Source organism: Stegodyphus dumicola, chromosome 5 (genome assembly GCF_044657685.1).
Source record: "Stegodyphus dumicola isolate Sdum_Otavi_A_Nest chromosome 5, ASM4465768v1".
NCBI lineage: Eukaryota > Metazoa > Arthropoda > Arachnida > Araneae > Eresidae > Stegodyphus > Stegodyphus dumicola.
Window position 1 is genome coordinate 116088141 of NC_140772.1, and position 27469 is coordinate 116115609.

Below are 27469 nucleotides of genomic sequence, written 5' to 3' on the forward strand. Positions count from 1 at the left end.
AAATAAAATGTCGTACAGGTCTTTAACGTTAATAAGATCATTTCGTGGAATTACTAATTGGGAACAATTAAAACACCATTTCTTAGATGAATTTTCAGACAAAATTAATAGCTTTCAATTACATCCAATAATGCAATCTCATCGTATGAAACCTTACAAGAATATATTTTAGCTATGAAAGATCTCGTGCATAAATGTTCTATGAATGATTCTTCTCTGATTATGTTATAAATGGTATTCCTGGTTCATCAAACAGCAAAATAATTTTGTATATCCGGCTGTAAATCCGTTTCTGAATTCAAAGAAAAACTGAAGATTTATAAAAAACTCTTTAACAATTCAAATTATTTGATGCAAAATACTCAAAAGAAATTTCTTAATTCCCTTCCCAATGTTAAAATTGATAATAAACGTATATCAGACACTCAACCAGATGCTATTCCTGTGATTGAAGAGAGAATAAAAGCGTCATTTCTCTGAATAAATCTACAGGCAAATTGTGTTATAGCTGCAAAAATTATGGTTATGTTCATGTCAACTGTCCCAAAAGTTCTGGTAGTTCTTCCACGGAATATGCTCATAAACACGCCATGCCTGTCAGAACTGTAAATGCACTTTCTGTTCAAAATGTTTTTAAACATCCTGTTTAGAAACAAATTCATAAAATGCCACTACCTTCCTCGTCATTAAGACAAACCTCAACCTATATATAACATTTATAACATTTCGGTGCGGCTCATTGCAACAAAAACGGAAGGTGCACAACTACATGTTTATAGCAGTATAATATACAAAATTTCAACATTCTACGGTTAATCGTTTTTCAGAAAATCGTGATGCATACATAAAAACGCACGTACACGTCACGAAAAAGTCTGTTCTGAATCCATTTTATAATCCTTTTTGGGGGAAGGAGTACTTTATGCTCTCCATACGTACAGTTGTTATGCAGTAACATCTTTCAAAATAGATTCGAGCGCGGTCAAAATGGATACTTTCGTTGAATTATTATACCTGAAATATTTCGTGATTACAATGCTTCCTTTACTTCATACAAGGAAGTAAAAAGATTGCAGTGTTGTTTTATACTTTGTTTCTCAGTAATTAAATAAACACTAATTCAAGTAAAAATGATTCGGTAAATTAAAAGTATGGTTTTAAAAGGGAATTCATTAAAGTTAAATTTTCAAGTTCACCGAGCAAATGTTTGCTTTTATTTTATACATACACTGGCCAATGAATTAGAAACCCAAGATTAATATTTTATTGGAATACCTTTTGCACGGATAACTGCTCTGATTCGTTTGGGCATCGAGTCTACATGCTTCTGGTATGCGGTGGTCAGGGAAGATGTTGGAAGTCCTACTGATGTTCAGCGAATCCATTTTGAATCCTTCTGGCACGATGTATAGATGCATTACCGTCCATGAAGTATCCGTCGGCATCAGGGTAAAAATGCAGCATTGCAGGGTGCACTTGATCTGCCAGTATATCTAGGTATCTCATGGCTGCTGGCTGCTTGTTTACCCCTTTCCCCGAGAATAACAAAATATCCTGCGCCCACCCCGCCTATGACATCTCCTGTCCCACCTACAGCAGGTACGTTGAAAGAATCAAACGCAGCACAACCTATGAGTAATAGCACTGCGGACATCCATCAATCTATGCCTACAGACCACAACAACCAAGTAACATTTAGCCCCATAAAATGCGTCCAGATTAATCTACAAAGAGCGCAGGCAGCGACATCTCAAGCAGTCACTCATGCAACATCCCACGATGCAGATCTACTCCTGATACAGGAACCTTATTGTAGAGAGGGTCAAGTAGCAAGCCTTCCCATATCGTGGAATGTCTATCAGCGTAAAGCAGAAACTAACGAACAATCCCCCAGAGCCGCAATAGCATGCACCAACCCATCCTGGTCCCATCAAGCAAGAACGAGACCAGGATCTTTGCCATCTTACTAGCATTCAATAACGCACAGTACATAATAGCTTCAATTTACTCTTCCCCAACGGACAGTATCACTGGCACCACCTCATACATTCTTGACACCATACAACGATGCCCTTCAACCCCTCTGCTTCTTAGTGGTGATTTTAATGCGCATAACACCATATGGGGATATGCAGATACTACGACGAAGGGACAGGAGCTTGAGGACTTTCTGGCAGCCAATAACATTCATCTATTAAATACACCCGATTCCCCACCTACATTTGATAATACCTATGATGTGGGCTGGCCAGATCTCACCCTCTGTTCAAGCAGCATCGCAAACCTAGTGCAAGACTGGACTGTGGTCGATGATGACAGCTGCTCCGATCACAAATACCTTCACCTTCTCATAAACTGTGACACGAAAATCACAGTCCTACGTAGGTACAGGCTTCCAGGCAACAAGATCCTACCCTCAGTCGCTCCTTCACACGCATCTTAAGTAATGAGGAAAACAACCTTGCGCTTCACAACAGCCCAGAAGGCATGGAGATTTTCACAGACCGACTACTTGAAAACCTTAAAGCAGCCTGTAGTGAACTACTCCCCACATGCGCAGCGAAGAAAATACAAGGAGTTAAGTGGTGGACGAAAGAGCTCAGACAACAACGGCAAAAATGCAGAGCTATCAGACGCCGCATACGTTCCACCACCAATGAAGACAAGAAAATCCAACTATTGACGACATTCCGCAAAGAGTATGCGTATGCGGAGTATCCGTATGCGGCTATCAGATCCGCAAAGAGTACGGATACCGTATCCGCAATACATACGGATACCGTATCCGCAAAGAGTATCCGTATGCGGCTATCAGACGCCGCATACGTTCCACCACCAATGAAGACAAGAAAATCCAACTATTGACGACATTCCGCTCTTTACAAAAACAACATACTAGCGGCCAAAATTACCAGTTGGAGGAAATTTTGCACCGAAAACAGCAATCCGTATGGAATCCTCCACAAGCTAGCCTCAAGTAAAATATATCAGCCAGCTCAAATCTTCATGCAGCCACCAAATACAAGCAACGACAATCCAGTACAAAATACAGCCACCACAATCCTCAACTAAGTCTTCCCCACAGACAACGCGGAGGAAGATACGCCAGCACAGAAAATTGTTCGCATGAATACCACCATCCCACCGACTCCACATGATATACCATTTAGTGACAAGGAAGTCAAGCAAATTTTCCAACACCTACCCCTGAAAAAGGCCCTCGGTCCGGACGGCTTGGACTATAGCATCATCAAAGTTGCCTACAAAGCACGGCCCTCCTTCTTCTACAAATTCTTTAACCAACTGTTTGACAACCAAATATTCCCGCAGGCATTCAAGAAAGGACAAGTTGTCCTATTCCTGAAAAAGAATAAAAGCCCGCAAGACCCGCGCTCTTTTCGCCCGATATGCCTTTTGCCTTTTGCCCTGGGCAAAATTTACGAGAAATTAATTGTTAACAGACTAAAATATCATCTCCATAGCAACAATCATCTCAGCCCCAGGCAGTATGGCTTTCGCACTGGTCTGTCCACTACGCATGTCCTCTGCAAAATTCGTGAAACAATTCAACGCAATAGCACCACAGGTTTCCATACAGCTTTCATATCCATTGACCTCCAGAGTGCGTTTGACACACTCTGGTGGCCAGCGATAAGACAGGCCCTCCGAGACACACAGTGTCTATCCAACCTCTTCAGCGTTTTTAGTAGTTATCTAGAGAACCGTAGTCTTCTCATAGCCATCAACAACGACACTACCTTCAAAGTGCAAGAAAGAGGATGTCCCCAAGGCTCTTGTGCTGGACCGATTCTCTGGAATTTAACATTCAACGCTGTACTGGATGCAAACTGGCCACGACATACAAGTGTCATCGCCTACGCAGACGACGCAGCTCTTCTTGTCAAAGGTCGCACTCGTGCGGAGCTCGAGAAAAACGGCACCTAAGTCTGCTCCCTCCTCGCCAATATCTGCAGCAACTTAAAGCTTACAACCGCAAAGTCATCAGCAATAATAATACCCAAAGCAGGCACGAATCCAACGCGCCGCCCCTGCATCAAACTACAAGGAGCCAACATATTACCTAGGTGTAATCTGGGATAAAAAACTAACCTGGATCCCTCACATCCAAGAACTAAAAAACAAAACATCAGCTATAGCCAGAAAGGCGCGCGCCTTCCAAGGTAAAAACTGGGGTCAGAATCATCATATTCAAAAGATCCTCTACCATGTGGTAGCTGAAAAAATAGTCTTGTATGCTGCTGCCGTATGGGCCCAACCGATGGGAGGACGAAAGATCAAACATCTTACATCTCTTGAACGACCATTCGCCCTGAATCTCTGTAAAGCGTACCGCACCACAGCCACCAGCTCAGCGACAGTCCTTGCAGGGCTCATTCCACTCCACATACGGGCAGAACAAGAGGCAGTCTACACCACCCTCATATACCTCCGCAAAGATGCAACATTTGGCAACATAACATACAGCCCTCTGCAATTTCAAAGCCCAGGTAACACTCTTCACACTCATCCTGCACGTAAAGGCACAGGTATAAGAATTAACATCTCACGGATACAGCCACTGTCAATGACGCGAGTTTCAAGGGATACGCAAATATACACCGACGGCTCTAAGCAGGAAGACGGAGTAGGCAGCGCCTTTGCACACTATGACAAAGGAAGAATCATCCATGTATGGAAAGGACGCCTTGACTTAAACAACAGTGTGTTCCAGGCGGAGGTGCAAGCAATTATAACCGCGGTCGATTACATTTTCAATAATAATATAGAACGGGCGAAAAGTTTCACTGACAGTATGTCAACGCTTCTAGCACTAGATAATCACAACCACACCTCGCCCTTGATCATCAAATTACAACAACTTTTACAGCGCAACCCGCAGAAACATCTCTCCTTAGCATGGATCAAGGCACATGCAGAAAATGAGGGGAATGAAGCAGCTGATAGCCTCGCCAAGCAAGCAGCCACTGATCCAGAAGCTGAAAAATCACAATCCCAGCCCCTCCTTCCTACCTCAAAGGGCTATTACGGGGTCAAGGCCTAAATCTTTGGCAGGAATACTGGACGCACTGCACAACTGGAAGACGTACATACAGCTACCTCCCGAAAGTCAGCACTGAACGCAACATTGCAATAGCTCCTCTTACTGCTTATATTACGGTACACGGGCCATTCCCGACCTACTTCAATAGACATGACATAACAACCACGGTCATATGCGCCTGCGGAGCAGAAGGCTCTCCAGACCACTATGTTTTTGAATGCCATCTGACAGCAGGAAATCACCTCCCTCTTCCCATCAACAATAGTGAAGCTTATCACCGCTTCCTTATAAAGCACAAACCGGCAGTAAATACAATTTGCAAAGTTGTTAACAAGCTCAAGAAAATGGGCCAAGATTTGTGCTCTCCTCATTAACCAAAACTCTCAAGGCATGATACACTAAGTCAGCATGCAGTTCCACATTCTCAGACACATAAGTCTACTCCTAAAACTTACATAAGTCCCTATTACAGACACCTTTCAAATAATGTACAATCAAATGTATTTAACATTTCCTCTTCTGTATATGCAAAATACTTAATTTTTTATTTTTATTTATTTATTTATTTTATTTTATTTTTATTTTTTTTCCTATGAGCCTGTATTTTGATCCTATTATTTTGTAACTGTATTTTTGTATCCGTATATTTAATTTGTATTTTTATTAGAATTTTATTGTGAATGTGCAAAATTACCATAGCAAATTGCAACAACAAATGTCAAAACGGTAAAACGAATGCAATCTGCCCTTGTATGGCCATGTAAATGCTCTTATTAACATTCTAAAAGCTCCCGAGGCGGCCTCTTGAGGCCCCAGGGAGTTGTTCCTGGTTAGTGGAGGGCGCGGGACACATGCCTGTTCACCTCTGTTAGACATCAGGCGTCCCCGCCCTCCGTTACCAAACAACCAACCAACCAACCTTCCCCCGAGAAACACCAAGGTACCACTTCCTTGCTAGCGTAACATGCCCCATATAATGATGCTCCCACCAGACCCTTGCGCAGTGCGAGTAAGACAAGATGGCTTCATGGTTTGATGGAGTTCCATCAGTGCAAAATAAGGTATAGCGTGGTTCATCCGACCACATTACCCGTTCACAATCCCCAGATGTCCAGTGTCTTCTTTCCCGACACCACTGCAAACCAATTTTTGCATGTCGGGCAGGAATGAGGGAATGAGTGGTTTTTCTCACAGGCACCCAACTATGTATTCCTATCTTCTGCAGTTCTCTGTGCATGGTGTTCAGTCTTACCTCCCTGATATATGAACTGCAAAATGTAGAAAATAACTCTAGAGAGCAGTGGCTGTGCAAAAAGGGAAAAACCAGAGTGTTTTCTCGCTTGGAATAAGTGAGAGTTCCCGCCTTTGTGGCGAAAGTGTTGAAACAATTGTAAATATGTGAAATAAAGCTACAGTCCTAAACGTTATAAGTGTTTTCGAGTTATTGAGAAGTTTTATTTATAATATGAATTTTCTATGGTTCGAGCTGAAATATATTGGGAAGAGCCTTGGTTGACGATCTGTGTCAGTTGAAGCACAGTAGAGTCCCTGTTCTGCCGTACAATTCGTCGGAGATGACGCGGATCACTCTCTTGGAAAACTGTGTCGAACCGCAATTACGTCTTTTAGAGAAGGACTGCGGTTTCTGATTCCAACTTTTGAAAACCTTCGATATGGCTGCTTTTGAGAACCCAGTGAAATTTGCTGCCTCCCAAATTGAAGCCCCTGCTAAACGGTAGCCAACAATAAGCTCTTCTTCAAATGGTGAAAGATCTGCCGTTTTTCTCATTTTACTTCATTCCTCGTGAAAAGCACTCTTACACCTTACTTATACTAGCATTCTAATAACGTGTAACCCACGTCATTAAAAAAATTGCATACTTCATCCCTAGCAGGTATTCAAATGAAAATATCAAACGTTTCTAATTAATTTGCCAGTGTGTATATTACATTAGTATACATACTAATAGCTTATTCTATATTGAACCTGTATTCAAAATTAAAATTCCGTGATAACCTTTTCTGAAACCAGTAAAGAAAGTGTTATTAAAAATGTCAGCTCCAAAATAAATTAGTTCATGAACGTTTCGAAAGATTAAACACGAGTTTGCTCTGCTTCTGCATTTTCCTTGGGCTTCAAAATTACTAAATCCTTTACCATACTCGTACGTCATTCTCACTGCACACTTTCATTCTGAACATAATTGTTCCTTATCCCTGATTGAACCAAGTACCGAGTTTAACTATGTATTTCGCTCTTGGCGTGCCATATTTCCAAATATGTTCTTTCGAAACATTTTGCCTCTGTAAAAGAAACAGTGTACGTTTCAATCTTAGCCCATTCTAAGAACTTTAAAGAATTGTTTTAGCATTATATTTTAAAGCTACAGATCCACTACAGTGTGTATGTGTGCCATGAAATTGAATATGCCTCTAAATGTATATGAACTTAATAAAAGACGCACACACAAAATGCTAGGCATTGAGAATTTTCATTTTTCCCCACGGGCTGTATCTATGACACTATTATGTACTGTTTTTATTAATATCGTCTTTGCTGACATATAGCTTTTCTTCGAGATTTCTGTCAGTGTTCAATAAAGTATAGTTGGTTAGATATTTCCCATAGAGAACATTAAAACCAATTAGCCATTACTATAAAATTTACAGAATTACAGAAAACAATTATATAAAGTGCCTCACAACGCGCTAAAGATAGAAAAGCATGTAGTAACGTTTAAGTTTAAAAAGAAATAAAAAATGTATATTAATTATCATCATGAAGTATTAAAAATAACATAAATATGGTATGCAACATAAGGAAGCGTAATAAATATAACGTAATAAAACTTTTTCAGAATAGACTAATTATTTCGTGAAACGAAAATGGAAAGTTAACGTTGCGCAACAGCTATAAATTCAAGCTCTTAGTTTTCCGAAAGATATTTCTCAACTTCCTACCTTTCAATGTACGCAATTTTTAAAATAATGCTACTGAATACGTGTGCTCTGTAAGTCACATCCGGTTTTGTATACGAGCACGTCTTTTTCAAAAACACTCAAAAACCTAATTATCCACGTCTGCCTTGTCTTCAAGATGCACCGGTCTCTATGTCTCAAACAGAATCTTGATGAAGAGGAACAGTTATTTTTGCACTGAAAGAAATAGCGATTTCGTAAGGTGAAACTTTCTCCTTTGTTATAAAACACTACATAATATATATAATAGCTTACTTAATATGCTGCTGGGTTTCCAGTACATTTTTTAGGAAAACGAAATTGGTATAAAGCGACTCCATTCATACATTAAAATGCATTTAATAGCAAATATTCTTTGGGGTATTTTCACGATATTTCTTAGTTTAATAAAATATTTGAAAAAATGTATATGTTATCCAAGTTGTGATTTTAAATAAAAATCAGATTCACCTAATACAGAATTCCTCCCTTCTTAATAAAAACAAGGAATTCAATTTCATCAAATACTGCCATGAAGCCTTCTCAAATATATGCTTTCTCCGGTCAAAAAGCTTGTTCCTAATGAAAGTAAATAAAAGACCAATGTTATCAGACAATGTCGATTGTTGGCGCTCCATCTTTTTCAATTAAATGACATAGTTTCTGAGGCCACTGTTGCTATGACAAATATCTAAATTATTACTCCTGCGGGAGCGAGAAGAAATAATTATGCTTCCGAAATGAATTGCAGTTTCACGTCTCTGAAGAGTATTTATTTCTTCGAATTATTTATTAGTGCCTCTCCTTGTATCTTTTATTAGAATTTAACAATAAAGGCTGCAGAATAACGCTACATTGTATAGTGTATCACTATCCAGACAAGATTCCTAATTTAATTACATGTAGGGTGAGATTTTTTTAAAGCAAAGAACTTATTTTTTTTTTTTTTTTTTTTTGTATTCCTTTTTTATTTTTATTTTTATTTTTACGTATTTCATTTCGATTTCTTTTTCCCTTCAAGTACTTTTCTTCTTATAATTAAGGTTTAGTTCAATAAAGAAAGTGCTGCACATTAATGCTACACATTATATCACAGAGATATTTAATTGACAAAATTATAATGTTTAGCAAATAATATAACATCAGGAATATCTTCTGCTATTTGCATATGTAATGCCTTTGAAGTAATTTATCTCCCCATAAAGAATTTCTTGAAAACTTTTCCCTTATATTGCTCACTTAAAATATTTCAATTACCAATAGTTATAGAGTAGGTTTCTGCTTACACTTGCTTACACCTTTCTGTTTACGTTAACTAAATAGCTTGCGAAATCATGGAAGAAAGGTTGTTTAAGCAAATGAGCATATGTAAATATAAAGATGTGTGGAAATTATTTTTATTAATTGATAGATGGCGCTAGCGTTGCGTATTAACGCGACGCAACGTGCCTTTTGAATTTAGATAGACTCTCCACCGGCAGCTCGAGAGATGGATGTTTCGTTATCGGTTCATTCCGTTTTTACTGGCTGCAGCCATTAAACACCATTTGAAACAATATGAGAAAATCTACCCTGACACTTGCGAATTTTTAAACGATCACATTTATGTAGATGACATCATTGGAGGATACCAAAACGTTGAACTTGCTTTCAATACCAGTTTATAATGCGTCAGCATTTTTAGAGAAGCTAGTATGATTCTACATAAATGGCACACCAATTCTCAAGAACTGCGCGAATTATGGATTAAAGAAGGTATTGAATCCGAGGAATCTCCTCTACTTTCAGAAGCTAGAAATTCTCCATTGAAAGTGTTAGGTGTCGCTTGGGACAACCAAAGTGACATAATTTACTTTGATGTAAAAAATTTGATAACATTTCTATCAAAACAAGTTAATACTAAACTTTTGTCTTACAAGCAATAGGGCGAATATTTGACTCTGTAGGTCTATTATTACCGTTTGTACTTAGATTCAAAATCATATTGCAACAAATTTGGACACTTGCTTTAGATTGGGATGATGTGTTACCGGAAAATTTATGTTCCGTACAGAAAAACTGGTGCAAAGAAGTTTCAAATTTAGACGAAATTGGTATTCCACGATATTATTTCTCTGCAATCGGTAATAGTGATGTGGAAAGAATTGAGCTGCACTGGTTTCCTGACGCTAGTAAAAAGCCGTATTGTACAGTAGTGTGTCTGCGTATAATTTCTAGCAATGAACAAATATTTACGGTTTTTGTTGCCTCGAAGACTAGGGTAGCGCCTTTAAAACCGTTCACCTTACCTAGGTTGAAACTAATGGGAGCTTTTTTCTCAGATAAATTAGGCACTAGCATTATTAAAGTTTTGAAGTTACAACTTTCTTGTTTTTTCTGGACTGATTCAAAAAATCACACTTTTCTGCATAAAAGACTGTGCAAAGAAATGTAAGCTTTTCATTAAAAAACGTATTCAAGAAATAGAAAATTTAACATCCCCAGAAAATTGATATTATTGCCCCGGTAAATGTAATGCCGCTGATTTGGCTTCGAGAGAAGCTAAACTTCATGAGTTGAAAAACAATTCTATCTGGTTTCAAGGACCAGAATGGCTTAGAATGTTGTCTGAGTTGTGGTCTCGAAAGAATGAATAGAAACCTTGTAAGGATCTTAAGTTTTACTAACGTTTATTTTATTTTAAATCTTTACTATCACTTCTTATTTTCTACTTCCGGCCAGAATTAAAAGCTTTAACTTATTTATGCAAATTTGTTGGCGAACGCCAAGTACTTAAGTTGTGGCTTTTTGCCAAGCAAGAGAGAGGAAGGAGTTAGTAGAAGCAGGCCGCTTGCCTTAGCAGTTTTACTCGGTTGCTGGTTGCCTTCCAGGCCAGAGGTTTAATCCTCTTGATAATTTTTAAACGTATTGTAGTGTTAACAGTTCTCTGTACTACATACGGCTTCCTGTTAATATACGGCCAATCTTCCACGTAGGCCCTTGTTTATTGTTCCGAAGTTAAGTTAGAGTTTAGTTAATATTTTTATATTCTTACGTTCAGACCACAAGTGGTTGGTCTCTGTATTCCGAAGTCCGGAAATTATTGTAAAGAGTGAAAAATAAAGGGTTTCGTATACCCTTCCTGTGTATCTTGTCTACTTCCCACATTTATTGAACATAGCTTTAGTAAGCTCCCAGTTCCGAGTCAGGTTCTTGAATGTTCGCAAAGTAAGTAAGGCGGAACATTGAACCTGATAGTGGCGCCCGACGAAGAAGAATAACCATGGCCGAGTTTCAAGAAGAACCTGTGCTGCCTGCAGAAGCGACTCAGAATCCAGAAATGCCAGCTGCCGCCCTGGAAGGATTAGGTTACATCGTCCAGACCATGCGCGCAGCGATGAAACCAGAAGCAACATTTAATGGAAACTCACCGGTAACCAGTATTTTGGAAAAACTAGATGACCACATTATGATGTATCCCGTGCATGAGTTCCAAAAAGTTACCTTAGCTACCAGCGCTTTGAGGGGCCAAGCGCTTAATTGGTTCAAATGCATAGGCAGAAGTATCTTGGGTCAAGCAGGAAGTCCCACCTATACTTACGAACATTTCAAGACTGCTCTAGTAAAAGCCTACCCTGTTGTAAGGGATCGTGCGAAATTAGAAACGGAACTTTTCAGCATATATCAGCAAAGAATCGAAAATCTTTCCACCTTTATTTTAAGAAAAATTCACGTCTTCAAACTCTTGTATGGAAACCGTCCGGATCCTGAGATAATTCAAGTGATTTTGCCGAGGTTACTTCCCCAAGTACAAGACTTTATTGAATTAAGGAATCCCACTACACTGGAAAAGTTATTTTAGATAGCAATCCAGTTTGAAAGTAGAAGAAAGGCGGACATTGAACGAAGACGCCAATATCAACAACAAAACCAATTTGGTGAGCCAAGACCGCAGCAAAGTCAAGCACACGGCTACGGAAGCAAAGCGAATCAGTGGGCAAGGAAACCCGAGCATCCAAAAACAGCCGGTGAACATCCACAGTTCAATAGCAATCCAGGAAAAAAGTCTCAAGGCCAGTGGAAAAAGAAGGAAAGCATGGAAAGAAAAAGGTGTGGTGTATGGTGTGGTGTATTTTAATGATGGCAAAGCACACTAGGGCTATCTGCCTAAGGGGAGGGATGCCTTTCGTGGAGGACTTTCTAAGGGGAACTGGCTCGTATACACGTTACACATGGGGAAAACCACGAAAACGCCCATGCAGCCAGCCCGTTCGCGGGATTCGAACGTCGGACCGAACTACCAGTGTTCAGCGTCTTTACCGCTCGGCCGCTGGTGGGCGGAAAGAAAAAAGGATTTAAACTAAAACGGATTTCTGCTGACGGGAGGGTGCGGAAATCCGAAGGCCAAGAAAACCCCTCTTCCTTCAAATTAAATACAGTAATGGTGAAAAATTTGACTCTTCCGAAGATTGAAGTGTTGGTGAATAACATCCCAGCCACCGCACTCCTGGATACAGGCGCGTAGTGTTCCTGTGCGGCAGAAGATTTTTTTAAGAAGTATTTTCGGAAATACCGCATATATAATTCGGATAATACGACAGTGTTAGCTGCGCAAGGAGAAAGATGCAAGTGCATAGGTCAATTACCGCTATACGTCCGTATCAAGGACGAACAAGTAAAGGTTATGTTTTTTATACTAAAGAATCTGCAAGCACATATTATCTTAGGGATAGATTTTCTTTCAGAGGCAGAAGCAACGCTGGATTTTAATGAAGCGTCCCTTAAGCTGACGATGAAACCAGTTCGAGAAGAAAAATCGGAACCGCCAATGTTAAACCTTGATCACCTGCCTAAGGAAGAGCAACAAAGAATCCGACAAGTGGTAAGTGAATTTGCTTCGTTATTTAGTGATATTCCAGGATTTACTCAAGTTACTAACCATAGTATTGACACCGGAGATTCAATGCCAGTTCGCCAAAAAGCATACCGGTATGATAAGAACAAAGAAAAAATTATAGAATGGCACATTAGCGATATGCTACGTAAAAAGATCATAACGCCCATCTCAAGTAGTTATGCTAGCCCGGTGGTTTTATGTAAGAAAAACAATGACTACCCATTAACACATCCCAAAAAGGTGGCGTTTCGCGATTGACTATCGTAAATTAAACTCCATAACTAAATATCCGGTATATCCGTTACCTATTATTGAAGAAATTCTAAGGAACATAATGTCGACAAAATACATGACGACATTAGACTTAACGATTGATTATTTTCAAATAGGCGTTAGACCGGAGGACGTGCCTAAGACTGCTTTTATAACCAAGTCTGGCACTTATGCATTCCTGCGTATGCCGTTTGGCCTTTCAGGGGCACCGGCAACATTTCAGCGATGTATGGACATTGTGTTAAGGCCTGTTCTTGGAAAGTCCACATTTATCTATTTAGACGATATCATTATTACTAGTGATAATCTGGACCAACATGTACAGGATTTAAGACAGGTGTTTTCTTTATTAAATGAGGCCGGTCTAAAAGTTAATGTCGAAAAGTGCAAATTTGCAGCCCCTGAATTAAAATATTTAGGTTACAAAATATCTCAGAAAGGAATCGAGACAGACGAATCAAAAATAATCGCTGTGCAAAAGTATCCGCCACCAAATACGGCTAAGAAGCTCTCTTCTTTTCTAGGACTTTGTTCATATTATAGGTCCTTTATAAAAGATTTTGCAGCTATAGCTGAACCATTGTTAAAATTAAAAAGGAAAAAGGCAAGATTCTCGTGGACGGCCGAAGCCAAGCGGCACTTTCGCAAAATCAGCATCCCGTGGCATTTTTTAGTCGAACTTTAAATCAAACACAAAGAAATTATTCCACGACAGAGAGAGAGGCACTTGCAGTTCTGTTAGCAGTGCAAAAGTTCCGAGTCTATTTTGGAAAGGCGCCAATAACAGTGTATTCTGATCATGCGGCGGTAACTAGATTGTACTCAGGGAAAAACTTATCCCCAAGGTTAATAAGGTGGGCACTCAAGCTACAAGAATATAATCTGGTAATCAAGCATACCCCCGGAAAGGAAAATATCGTAGCAGATGCCCTATCACGAATTAAATTAGACGAACAGGGTAATACCGTAAAAGTTGCAATGCTTACAGCGTGTACAATAAATTCCCGAGAAACTGTAATAACCGAACTGGGTAAGGATCCTGAGTTTGGAAACATTTATGAGTATTTAAAGGATCCTGGAAATTTTAGCCACCAAGATATTGTGGCCATAAGAAATAGGGCGGCCCATTACGAACTAATAGATGGTCTATTATTTTATACAAAAACTACAAATTCCAACAACGAATTTCGACCTGTTATCCCAGCTAGTCTTAGATTAAATATCCTGCAGGAGTTACATGACAGCCCTTTAGCTTCTCATGCTGGTATTCGAAAAACTATCCAACGCGTACGCGAGGCCGTCTACTTTCCTGAACTGCAAAAGTTAACAAGGGCGTATGTCCAGTCCTGCCCAACATGTCAAGCAGTTAATTATATTAATTTCCGCCCGGCCGGGTTTCTAAATAGTATTAAATCCGATTTTTCAAATGAAATAATTGGCATCGATTTATTGGGCCCTTTCCCAAAAAGTCAGTTAAATAAAAGTCGGTATCTCCTTGTTATGGTTGATCATTTTAGTAAGTGGACCAAAATTGTTCCCTTAAAACGAGCCTCCGCGAAATTAGTTATTGATTCTATTTTAAATAAATATATTTTAAAATATGGGGCGCCCCTAAAAGTTATATCGGATAATGGTCCTCAATTTGTAAGTAATATATTTGAAGACATGTGCCAAAAACTGGGCATACGTCATTTAAAAATGGTCCCGTATCGGCCGCAATCAAATATAGCGGAACGGGTCAACAGAAATATAGTGAAAATTATCCGTAGTTATGTTAAAAATTTTCATAAAAGCTGGGATAACTATGTCAATGAATTTGCTTTCGCCCTTAGGACCGCAAAACATGATACAACGGGCAAAACTCCTGCTGAGTTATTTTTAGGCAGAAAGATTATAACGCCGTTAGATAAATTATTTTATGTTCAACAAAGAGCCCCAGAATTTAAAATGGGTGATATAGAAAAATTAATTAAAGAAGCAAAAAAGAACACTGAAGTAGCACAAAGAAAACAGAAGCTCTATTATGATTTGAAACGATGGGGAGTAACTTATAAAGTAGGAGATGAAGTATTAAAAATTAAGCATTCACATTCTTCAGCACCAGAAGATAAAACCGCCAAATTTTTTCCACGATTTGAAGGACCATATGTCATAGAAAAAATAACTCACGCTGTAGTGGTGTTAAAAGCCCGGAATGGTGAAACATGCTCCGCAAACATTGACCAAATAAAACCATACTATGACCGTAATAAAATGCAAATATTCAAAGATCTTTTGCAGGATCCGGCACGGCAGGCACAAGCTCCAGAGGTGGAACAACGATAATTACAAGGGCAAGCCATTAGGAGGCAGGAGCAATTGAAAAGAAAGTTTTCCCGCTGGAAAATTGAAGGTAACAAGAAAAAGAAGCCGTTCCACCGTCCAGAAAAGAGAGCGCACGACCACTCCCAGAATGGAGAAGGGAGAAGTACGACGAATGCAAAGAGAGCCAGGAGAAATAACGGCAACTATAACCCGGCTCCCAAACGGAAGATCTACTCATCGGACAGGATTCTACGCAGCAAATGTCGCCTAATTACGGAAGGACCACCATCGGCGGAGGAAAAGATACAAGGAAAATTTGAACGACCAGCAACGAGGTCCAAGCAGGAACGAGAGAGAAATGTTCCGGTTCCGCCAAGACCAGCGGCCATCAAACGGCCAGGACCACAGGCAGAGGCGAAAAAGAAGGTATTCAAGGGTGACCGAACTGGAGGGAAAAGAAAGCTTCTAGAGGAAGGCACTGAAGGGCGAGCCCGCACAAGAAGGAGGATAAATCAAACACGAATCGTTGCTACCTTCCAGGACTGGGCAGAGAAAAGAATGTCCGAATATCACAAAGATAAGTAAAATTTTATGTTACTTTGCAAACTTAAGTTAATCTTTCATTCTTACTGCAAGTGGCAGATTTCAAGAAGTTTTACCTCATGTGAGGTCTACCTTTATCGCCAAAAAGGCGAGAAATGAGTTGTTACCTATTTTGGTATTATGTTTTTCAATTACTCGCGAGTAAAACTAAAGTTGATGTATAATAGGAATGTGTAAATACTTGAATATTGTAAAAGTTATTGTATAAATTTTATTTAAAACATTCTGGCAAGAAAGAAGTTTTAGTCGGAAAGACTTTTGAAATGTAGTATTTCAATGTAGAAGAATTGACACTTGCTTGGAAAAGAATAGAAATTAACAATGTACTACTAATGTATGTTTTAAATTGCGTAAAATTAACGGCATGTTAATATGTTCTTATATACAATGTGAACTGTTATTTTAAATGTTAAGAAATACTGTGATATGGTAAAAGTGAAAGTAATGCCAAAAATTTTAAACTTATTCGTGTGACTGAAAAAAAAGAGAAAAGTATTGTAAATATGTGTTAAAGGTTGAATGAATGTAGTTAGGCTCTCTGACGCTACTCTTCAGAGTTAGCCACTTTCAGAATAGTACCTCAGGGTTTAGAGATGAAGATAGGGTGTGTTACGAGGTCTTGTTATGTTGAATTTTAACAAGTTAGTGTTTTGATTGTAGGAGGCAGTGTTGAACACTAATACATAAACACATGCGTGTTCGGTGTTTTCTTTTACAACACATGTCTGAGAGCACGGGGAGAGATAATTAAAATAAAGTCATGAATGAAATAAGAATGTTAAGAGAAATATAAATATTCATGTGACTTGCCATTTAATTGTGTAACATTTCATTAAACTAGTTTTCCTTCCAGATCTCTGGAAGGAACCAGATTTCAACTAAAAGCTCCTGTTTAGATGCAGTACAGATGAAAAGTAATTGTCCATGGAGCTGATAATGTAAAAACATTTTTTTTTTAATTTCTATTTTCTGGTGAGGAATATTTGTAAAAGATTAACCTCGCGTTAGATTCTAGAGCTAAAAGGTTTCAACAAGGTCGTTTTAGACCTCAGTTTCAAACTAATTAACTCTGGCGGGAAGTATGTAAGGATCTTAAGTTTTACTAACGTTTATTTTATTTTAAATCTTTACTATCACTTCTTATTTTCTACTTCCAGCCAGAATTAAAAGCTTTAACTTATTTATGCAAATTTGTTGGCGAACGCCAAGTACTTAAGTTGTGGCTTTTTGCCAAGCAAGAGAGAGGAAGGAGTTAGTAGAAGCAGGCCGCTTGCCTTAGCAGTTTTACTCGGTTGCTGGTTGCCTTCCAGGCCAGAGGTTTAATCCTCTTGATAATTTTTAAACGTATTGTAGTGTTAACAGTTCTCTGTACTACATACGGCTTCCTGTTAATATACGGCCAATCTTCCACGTAGTTTATTGTTCCGAAGTTAAGTTAGAGTTTAGTTAATATTTTTATATTCTTACGTTCAGACCACAAGTGGTTGGTCTCTGTATTCCGAAGTCCGGAAATTATTGTAAAGAGTGAAAAATAAAGGGTTTCGTATACCCTTCCTGTGTATCTTGTCTACTTCCCACATTTATTGAACATAGCTTTAGTAAGCTCCCTGTTCCGAGTCAGGTTCTTGAATGTTCCCAAAGCAAGTAAGGCGGAACATTGAACCTGATAACCTGTCATTGAAGAAGACTTAGAATACCGCACGAACATTAAATGATATTTATGAATTTGTGTGCACGTTGCGAAAAGGGTAATAGACATCTCAAAATATAGTAATTTAAGAAAATTTTTGAGAATAACTGGTTGGATGAAGCGATTCATTGGTAAAATTAATAAAACAAACTATTTGACAGGTCCATTAACAGGTCCTGTTTGTTTGTTATATGTAAATAAATAAGCATACCTCGAAGTATCGCAAATTAGGGTTTGGTCTACCTCAGACAGCCTTCCTATAATCTGCTGCATGCCGTTAATCTTACAAACCAAACAAGCTTGTAGCTTAAATATTTTAAGAAACAAATCATTTGTACATTCGAATTACTCAGTAACTATTTTAATCTGTAATTTAAGAGATTGCCATTGTTAGTATATTATTTAATTCTAACTCCTGAAATTTTGTTTAATTTTAGAACTGATGTTGCATTCCTTTCTTATGCAGCTAGGCTGCTAGTAAAGCCAAATTACCAAAGTAAATCGTAAGAGCTGGCGGATGATTTTTCGTCGCATTTAGCTTCTAACTAAAGTTGCACAAATCTGAGTCAAAATTTAAAACAAAACTTTTCATAAACAGGCCGTTCTCATTGTTAAAAGGAGCTGAAAATGTAAAGAGAGACAAATATTGCAGGTTTGTATACTTAGTTTGCCGGTATACAAATGCTTTTAACTAAAGTTCCAAAGTGAAGTGAACGTTATTAATACAATATTAAAAAAAACTAGCAAAACCTTGACTCCCTCTTATTTAGTACTTTTGAATTAAATATTTCATAACTTCCGCTGTAAAACAATGTTGACAAAACTTTTAAAGTCTAAAGTTGCAAAGTTAAGATCTAAAGCTGTTGTAAGATCTAAGGATTTCCTGTAAAACAGAACTGGTCTTTAAATATGGTCACTCTCTTCAGTAATGTTACAAAATAAGCTAAAACGTGTTACACAGATCTATTATGATAACACCTATTCCCTTAACCCTAACTGATAGTGAAAATGAACTGGATGCCAGTTGGATAGGTATATTTACGGATAAAAATATTATTCACGGTGAAACAAGTACAAGATTTGTCGAATTCATTTTTCATCGATTATCCTCTTTTCGTAATTTTTCCAAGATTTATAAATTCTGTATAAAGCCATCAAAGTCCACAATTAGCTAAATCACACTTATAAGCATTTTCAGATATATCATCCTCTAATTAATTTAAATTTTGAAATACTGCAGAAAAAAAAAAAACATTTTGAGATGTATTCTTAGCATCGCGATCACGAGCATCACGTTAAGCCCTAATGAAGAAAACAAAGGTACTCGTAGACTTAACTTACTGAATTACACCTCACACGAGAAATCACAGCTTGGATGCTCTTATACGGTATCAACAGTTACCACAGTTATACGACCAGTTTTAGAACATGCTTCTCAAGATACCAATACATATCATTGAAAGAACCGAAGCTTTCGTGAAAAACTTTTTAGAGTCAATAGGTTTTTTTTTTTTTAAATCCAGAGACGTGACGAATGTGCATTGCTATAACCGAGACTCGAACTCTGGAGTTCTCGAATACGCATCGAGGATGCTTCCAATTACACCGTGAAAGAACACGGAAAAGGAGAAAGAAAATACCTTATATACTCTCCCTTTTAAAGGGCGACTGATGATTAGGGGACTCAATCGGCAAATCCTGGTGGTGGCGAATTATCGTTCACTACTTTTCTGTTCGAGCACCCCGAATGATTTAGAATTCTTGGATATCAGGAAGTTGAAGAAATCCGCTTTGCCCTCCCGGGATTCGAAATTCGCTTCTAATTACACCGCGAATGCAAGCAGAAAGAAGGGAGAAAATACCTTATAACTTTCTAGCGGTAACTAGCTCGAATTCATTTTACGTATGGGGTAGAATCACGGAAAAGCCGCGCAATTAACCGTTCATTGGAAATTGAACCCAGGTCGAAGGTGCCAAGTATATACTCGAAAGATCCTGGGAAGTTACAAAATAATAAAAACAACAACAAATACTCGGGTTTTAATACATTACGTTGATTCCGTAAAACACGTTTGAATTTTACTTTTCTCACTTCAAATTACATAACTGAGAGCTATTTAATGTAGTAAATATTCTCTTTCTAATACACTGAATTTCACATTTTCTTTAAATGAATGTTGCAGGTTCCTTCCTATGTAGCAAAATGTTTCTCAATCGTCTTTTTTATCCATGGGTCTACTTTAAATACAAAAGAAATACTTTTCGAAAAAGAATGGAAAAAACTAATAAACAATTTAATATAAAAGTGAAAAGCGCATTTTCTTTGAGCGCTGTTGCTAAGCACTGAAGAATGTTGTCTGGTTAATTAGGCCACAACGCTACCGGATATGTTTTCAACGCCCATCCACTTTGTTTCGAATCGTGCGATAAAAGATTTTTAAAAACGACTTCCATTTTGAATTAAAGGTGAAAAAAATCATCTAAAAATGCCCTTTAAATGATGCTTCCCCCTTCCTTTTTAATTTAAAGCTTCCTTCCCTCCAGCTTTACAAAAAATACTTGACATGTATACATGTATTGAAAAGAAAAGAACTGTAATCAAATTACTAGAATCTTTTATCAATTAACTTCTCGTTTTCATTGTTAATTATGATTTAAGAGGCGCTAGAAAACAAATGATGTAATAATAGTTTAATGAACCAGAATAGAAAACAACAGCTTTACTCACAGTTTTAGCATCCTTTATTGGCTTGCTGATGAGACGTTGATTAAGTGGAAAGTATGCCTTTTTTTATCCGGCCCGATAATTAATTGATCTCTAGTATATTTTTCTAATTTGGCCTTTTTTTCTCAAAATACATTCAACGCTTAGGTCCTCATAAATTAAATAAAAAACTAATTTTTGTTCGAAGGTCATTTCCTAGTCCTTTATTCATGTTAAGTGTCACCTGTTGTAGATATTTATGTTATTATAGTATTAATTTCAATTTAAATGACATATATTGCGGCATACGTACATAAATTAGCGGCGCAATATTTTGTCTCATGTTATATAACAGACAGCTAGGTTCTTCAGAAATGCGAAAGCAGCTTAAAAGTGCATCTGCAAAATTTTAGAACTTAATGCATGAAACCAAAAATTGGAAGGAAGTGCATTTACAGTTTTAAATTTGATTTTCCTTCAGCACGCTTTCCATCTAAAGCTATACATGACATTTTATAGGGTTTTTCTAGATGCTTTCTCTTGTTAAGTTTTCCGAAATGCCTGAAATGCTTTCAAAATTCTACATATAAATGTGAAATTTCACTTCAGAAAGCCATGTCTTTAAAAACATAATTCGCGAGTATAAAGACTGGCTTGCATAAAAGATGATTAAAGAGCAGTTATATTTTTGTTTGCAATATACTGCTTGGTACGGAACTCGTAATCGATATAGTATGAAAATATGTGATGTGGACACCACATATGACTTTCCTGTACGGCTTATTAAATTATGTACATTTTTCGCTGCACTTCATTTAAACTTATTTGCTTGAATTTCATTAGAGATATATTTTTTATTTAATCAATTCAGTTCTCATTTCGCAGGATGGCAAAGACAGATTAAAGTTCAAAACTTCTTCATCAGAAATTGTAAAAGAGAGAAAAACCTTAAAACACCAAACACAGTTAAAAGGAGATAAAAAAGATTTGTTTACAGTTAAAATTAGAGTTTGAACGCGAAAACAAGCAATTCGGACAATGGGCAGAAGACCAAATTTTCGGTGCACAAAATGAAAAGTTAATGCTTGGCCTCACCGGGCAAAAAGACTCTGGAGTTGGTGCACTAACTGAATTTACTATTCTATTAAGAGTTTCATATTTAACAAATGGAGGCATCGTTAGGACTAGTGTCATATAAACATTTTTAACTGTTGATATTCTACAACTAATTTGAATGCAAATTGACTAAAGGGATAAAGCTCTTAACCGGGACATAAGAACACCATAATTCAACCACTTTTAAAGCAAAAAATAACAATTTACTAACAAATAAGAATAAAAATACAGAATTATATATATAATACTATATCACATAGTTTAAAAAAATAAAAATATCCCAATATTATTTCTGCGCAATATGCTTAAAAATTGATCAATTGTAGACAAAAAAATAAGAAATTCAGAACCTAATTCCCAAAGACATGGGAAAAATAAAATCAAAACCAGTAAAGACCAAAAATTTTCCTACAGAAAACATCAATCAATAAACTATTTTAAAACCAGAAGAATATTTCAAAAAAATATTAAAATACAAAAATAGTAGGAAGAGGAATTCGGTTACAAACTTTCAGGAGAGATATAGTACCCCTAGATGATGCAAAATCACATAGCAATCCATGGTCGAAAATGCCTTCTACACAATACCGACACAAAACACAAGAAAGAAAGGACATGAACAGTGTGATAAAATATATTTTATTACGTTTAGTACAGGAGAAACCAACAAATAAGAACAAAAACAGAGAACGTCATGTGTTCGAAATCACGAATCCGGACCGTGATGCAGGCCTCATATCTCAAGCGCCCGGAAGATCTGCATACATGCATGGAAGATCCATGACATACGGTTCCTGCACCACAGTCCGGGGTCATAATTTCGAACACCTTCTTTGATGACGGTTGTCTCTTTTTTGTTTTTATTTATTGGTTTCCGCTACACTAAGTGTAGCATAAGAAACATTATTCTCACTTGTTCATGTCCTTCCTTTCTTGTGTTTTTTGTCGTCACTACATCGCTACGAAAGTATTTCTGATCATTAATTGCTACATCTTGTTCCATCGTTTAGATGTACTCTGTCCCTCCTGAAAGTTTGTTATCGATTTATTGAAGCACCCTGTATATGTTTGGTTCGGCCGATTTCAACGAAACAGGAAGATGTTCAGTTAGTGTCCCGTATAGCAGTCCCATATATAAAATTTCAACGCTCTATGGCTATTCATTTTAGAGTTATGGGAGATATATACATACGTACGTACTTACTCACGTACAGACGTCAAGAAAAGAATCTCTTCTATATCCATTTTAAATTCATTTTATACAACCCGTTTTTGATAAAAATGAGTCCTTTATTCCATTCGTACGGCACACCAGCAGCTGGGCGGTAAAATCGCTGAACACTGATGATAGTTCGGTCCGAGATTAGAATCTCGCGAACGGGCTCGCTGCATGAGTGGTTTCATGATTTTCCTCATATGTAACGTGTATACGAGCCAGGTTTCCAAAACATTCTCTACGGAGGCATCCGTTCCCTTAGGCAGATAGCCCTCGAGGCTTTGGCGTAATCACATACACCAAACCAAACCGCATTGCATCCGTACGTACAGATGTGAAGCAAAAACATCTTTCAAATGGATTCAAGAGGGTTCAAAATGGATATCTTAGTTGAAATATGGTACCCAAAATATTCGCGATTATAATACATCCTTTATTTCGTACAAAGACGTAAAAAAGCAAGTTTAGTGCAACAGATAATGATTGCCAGTAGCTATTATCTGAAACTTCACACTATACTATCAAATTACAACTAAAATAAGTATGTTAATGGCTATTATAATAAAATTGTAATAATAATATAGTAATAGTAATAATACTAATATAATGGCATCTGTATGCGGCTGCAAAATCTCAAAAATGTTGAAGAGAAACAAAACGAAACAAAACCAAGCAATAGACAGAAACTGCTTATAACAAGATATACTTTTTTTACTAACAAGGTAATAAATATTCAGACCACTACAATATGATACTTGTTTACGATCAACAAAATTACATTGTCTATGGCAAGTCAAAAACATTAAAAAATGTTTTTTGACAAATCTGATAAGTTTTAGGAAACGGCAAATTTACTAAAATATCTACAAAGGGATGACGTTACAAAATAATAGATTACAACCAAATGACGTTGTAAAAAGCAAAAGTGACATATTTTAATTAATGTTACATTTTTACAACATCAGTTTTACGATATTCATTTCAAACTTATCATCAAATTCCTTTTTACAGTTTTATTTTAATTTCATATATAGCGTAAAATTAAAATAAATTAATTTCATATATAAATTTTAATTTCATATATAGCGTAATTAAAATAAATTAATTTCATATATAAATTTTAATTTCATATATAGCGTAATTAAAATAAATACTGCTGTATAATTTCTGATTCGCCTTTAACATTTTCACTAGTAATTAATATTACGGGGCCTACCAGCGGTCGAGCGACCAGGTCGTTTAACACTGATAGTTCCGACTTCCTGAAAAACGGGCGGGTTGCATGGGTCTTCTCGTGGTTTTTTCGTGCTAACTTGTATACGAGAGAGTTTCCTTAGGAAGTCCTCCACGAAGGTTATCCCTCTCCTTAGGCAGGATAGCCTTAGTGTGCTTTGTCATAATCTGCCAAACCAACCAACCATCAATAGCACGAGTAAATTTTTATTCACCGTCAAGATAACTTTGTCATTTGGCACTTTGGGGTAATTTTTTTAAACTTTATATTTGCTTTCAGTTGAGTACAAGCATACATTTGCTAACTCTCCTTCGCGCTTTTTTTTTTTTTTTTTTTTTTTTTTTTTCACACGAGCCTAGTGAAATTTTTCAATATAAACGTTCCTGAATGAAAACTTTCATGCTGAAAAGTACACGGTGCAAAGTTTTTAATACTTTTTCATTAGCAACTTGGTATGAATACATCTCTTTCTCCATGCTAATGTAGCATGATTTTCTTACTTGACATCTCATAAAATGTAAAAACAAATTGGTAATTCAAAGTTCCTAAATACTCATGTTTCCAATTTTAGTAAGATATACGAGCTAATTTTGCAATATTGATATAAATTATTGTAGCTAAATGGAATTATAAATTTTAGATTAAATTCATCAAAATCGAATTAATACCTACAAATTATTAGACCCTGAATCTTGTCCTTTTTGTGAACTGCGTAACTGTACTGCTACAAGACGGAAATGTATTTGCTTATTATGATTTAAAATCAAATCAAATTTGTATGCCAGTCAAATGCTTTCGAGAAATGAAATGAAATACAGAAAATTATGATTATTAAAGGAGTAAACTAATTCTGCTTTTATATATCATTAAAAGAAGTAATGCAATATTATAAATGATTTTAACACGTTTTTGCATTTAAAACATTTGTATCGAACTATCTTATCCCCTGCCATTTTGTGTTTCTGCATTTGGAGATCTTTTATTCAACCGAATGATTTGTTACAATGCGCTGAAGCTCTAGCTATCCAACCACTGGCCGCCAAAAGTTATTAATCATTTGCATATTCTGTTGCAAGTTACGGGCATATGCGATTTCATCCCCTTCTTGACGCGTCGCATATTATATTATACAGTGTTCATCAAAATACTTTTTTTCTCTCTATTGGAGCGTGCTTTTCTAGTTTTGAATGCTAACTTAATTTACATAACCGAATGAATTCATATTCCAAATTAGAGAGCTAATAAATACAGTTAAATTGTTAATAGTATATTCTGCTAATTTACACTCATGTCCATAAATTAAGGATAATGCAAAATCAGGCAAAGGAAGAGTTAGAAGCAAAACAAATTTGACTTATTTGTAAAGCTTATTTATTAAACAAAAGGTAAAGAGCAAAAAAAGATGCCATATGTTTGATATTATTAAAAAAATTAGCGATTTTTTCTCCCTGGAGCAAATTACAGAAAAAAAACCTATTTACAAAAAACCAATGTTACATGGTTGGTATGATTGTTAATACATTGTATGTCTCCCAGACGATGCAATACAGTCCGTACAACGCCTAGGCATGCTGAGTATCAAATTATCGATCTTATCTTGGGGCATATTTCACCACTCCAAAAGCAATGCTCTCCGAAGTTCCGGTAGACATGTAGGAGGAGATTGACGGGCTGCAACTCGTCAGCCAAGCATATCCCACATGTGCTCTACTGGATTCAAGTCCGGTGAGAATGCTGGCCAGTCCATACGGGTGATATCCTCCGATTGAAGGCATTCGCTCACGATGTTTGCACGGGGAGGGCGGGCATTGTCATCTATAAACACAAATTGTGCGTCCATGGCGCCCCGAAACAAACGTACATGTTGTTCCAGAATGACATCCCGATAGATTTGGCTTGTCATGGTTCCAATTTGAACATGCAGGTCAGTTCTGGAACCCAGAATAATTCCAGCCCAAACGAGCACTCCTGCACCACAGCAACGGTGTCGCTCAATGATGTTTTCTTGTTGGTAACGGGTACCTGGAGCTCTCCATATGAAAGTCCGGCGAGAATAAGACTGCAAGCTAAACCTGGACTCGTCGGAAAACATCACACAAGCCCACTGTTGCGGTGTCCACAATGCATGCTCTCTACTCCAGGCTAACCGCAGGCGACAGTGAGTTGCAGTAAGTGGAACGCATCTGACAGGTCTACGAGCATATAGAGGAATCTGCCCTAAGCGTCTGTACACGGTCTGCCTTGAAATTGTCGTACCAGTGGCTGAAGAGAGCTGACGAGACAGGTCTGAGGCTGTGCTCCGCCTGTTTCGTTTGGCAGTAACTGCCAAATATAGGTCCTCATTTGGCGTTGTAACTCTCATTGTCCATCATCTTGCAATCGTTGCCAAAGCCTGGAGATGACACTCTGGGCAATTCCAAGTTCGTCTGATACCTCCAGGTGGGTACGCCACATTCCAGACGGTCGATAATTCTACCACGTAAAAAGTCATCCAAATGCGTCCTTTGTGTCATAACTATTCGGTTATTGCGCTGAAATGCTCATAAAGCGCCTGCGAACAATTTTACTTCTTTGTCTGTATTCCTTATATATGACTCTCTTACACTCTCGTCATTGTGACGTATCATCGGTGTCATCTGGTTACTTCCTGAAATTTGCATATGATTCTTGAAGATGTGTGTAGTGATTTTACAGGTGATATATTTATTTTAGAGTTCGATTTCCGCGTGACTCCGAATTATCTTTAATTTATGGACATGAGTGTAGATTATTCTCTTTTAATATGCATTTTAATTGCTATCAAATTAACCATGATCTGGGGCAAAAAGAACGTGACTCTGATCACCCTAAGTTACCCCGATCACTCGCGAGTTTATTGTAAGTATGTATATCAGATAGACAACAGTTGAAAAATAAAGATTAAAAGTTTTCAGATTTAGTGCTCTTTTGAATTTTTGCTAGTTGATATTAGAAATTAATTTTTAATCTATTCAGAACGTAATATATTTGCCTTCATTAATGAATATACCGAAATGAAAACGCTAAATTTTCTATTTTACAACTTACTAATGCCTCATTTCGGCACGAGAGAAAATGCATAACGTGCACTTTCCGTAAAACCTTTTTTACCTTACATTAACAGGTAATCTATATGCGCTTTATGTGCATGAATTAAATTAACTTTTAAAAACTTACACGTATAAGCACAATATTCACTTCAGTCATGCTAATATTTATATTATTCCACTTGGTAAATTAAAAATATTTCTTAGCATTAATTCTAGCTCTATTTCTAATAATCATTACTATTGCATATTGATTGAAAGTTTTTGGACTAGTAGATAGTTCCATTCCTTTGTTTAATTGCATCTATCCATGTATTATGAGTCATAACTGCAATCAATATAAGACGGTTCTTATGTAGTTTTCACAA

The 27469-nt window shown here is 37.2% G+C and overlaps 1 protein-coding gene across 2 annotated transcripts in view; it reads right to left on the reverse strand.

Annotated features, from left to right (window-relative positions):
- The window catches only part of IA-2 (tyrosine phosphatase IA-2), a 991654-nt gene that overhangs the window by 560830 nt on the left and 403355 nt on the right, over nucleotides 1–27469 (reverse strand). The window lies entirely within an intron of this gene.